The sequence below is a fragment of the Tribolium madens genome, unplaced genomic scaffold (assembly GCF_015345945.1).
Source record: "Tribolium madens isolate multiple individuals breed KSU strain unplaced genomic scaffold, Tmad_KSU_1.1 Scaffold_71;HRSCAF=194;Tcas5.2_LG6, whole genome shotgun sequence".
NCBI classification, from domain to species: Eukaryota; Metazoa; Arthropoda; class Insecta; order Coleoptera; family Tenebrionidae; genus Tribolium; species Tribolium madens.
Window position 1 is genome coordinate 7,198,866 of NW_025401041.1, and position 951 is coordinate 7,199,816.

Genomic DNA, 951 nt, shown 5'->3' on the forward strand with positions numbered 1-951 from the left:
TTTCAAATTAATTAAAAAAAAAACAATTTTTCATATAAAATTATGTACAAAATTAGTTATTTATTATGCAAGACGATAAAGAAATTGTTTATCTACGAGTGAAAAGGTTAAGTTTACGAGTGGCAAAGTCACGAGTGGACTTTTTTCACGAGTAGATAAACAATCTTTATCGTCGTGTACATTATTTCGTTTTATTTTGTACTCATCTACCAGAATTTCTTGAATATAAACAGTAGATAAAAATTACTTTATTTTACTAGACGATAAAAGACCACTTTATCTATTGAAATTAGTTGATAAAATATAAACAGTACATAAAAATTACTTTATTTCACTAGACGATAAAAGACCACTTTATCTACTGAAATTAGTTGATAAAAGCACTCTTTAACATTGTCAACAAAATAAATAGATTTAATTTTTTTTCTACTCAATGAAATCTCTGTATTAAAAAAATCTTGCTTATTTCTGTCCTTGTTTTTTATTTTTTTACGATTTTTTTGACTTGGCACTAAAAATCAACAGAGTTATAGATATAGAAATAAGAGAAATTGAAAAACCAGACAAACAAAAATTTTTAATTTCATTTTCGATAAAAACAAAAATTGATTTGGTTTGAAAAGTTCGTACTTGCATTTGTTTAATAAAACATTTTTTTTATTATATCTCTAAAACCAATATGTAAAATAGAATTTTTCAGACTTACCTATTTTTCGTTCAATGAATTTTCAAATTAAGTTTTATATTTTTTTTACTGTAATTTAATTTTTAAAATAAAAACCATTAAAATCCATTGCATCAGAGTTGTTAATTAGACATTGATTTTGTAAATATTACATTTTTGAGAAAATCATAATAAAGTTATTTGCATTGTATATTGAACGGTAAATTTTAAATTTCCTGCCGAGGCATAGCCGAGTCTAATTAAACAATTTTTATTAAAATAATGTA

General features: G+C 22.8%; 1 protein-coding gene across 1 annotated transcript in view; it reads right to left on the reverse strand.

Moving 5' to 3' along the window:
• LOC123008424 (facilitated trehalose transporter Tret1-2 homolog) overlaps positions 1-951 on the reverse strand; it is a 13,263-nt gene that overhangs the window by 10,213 nt on the left and 2,099 nt on the right.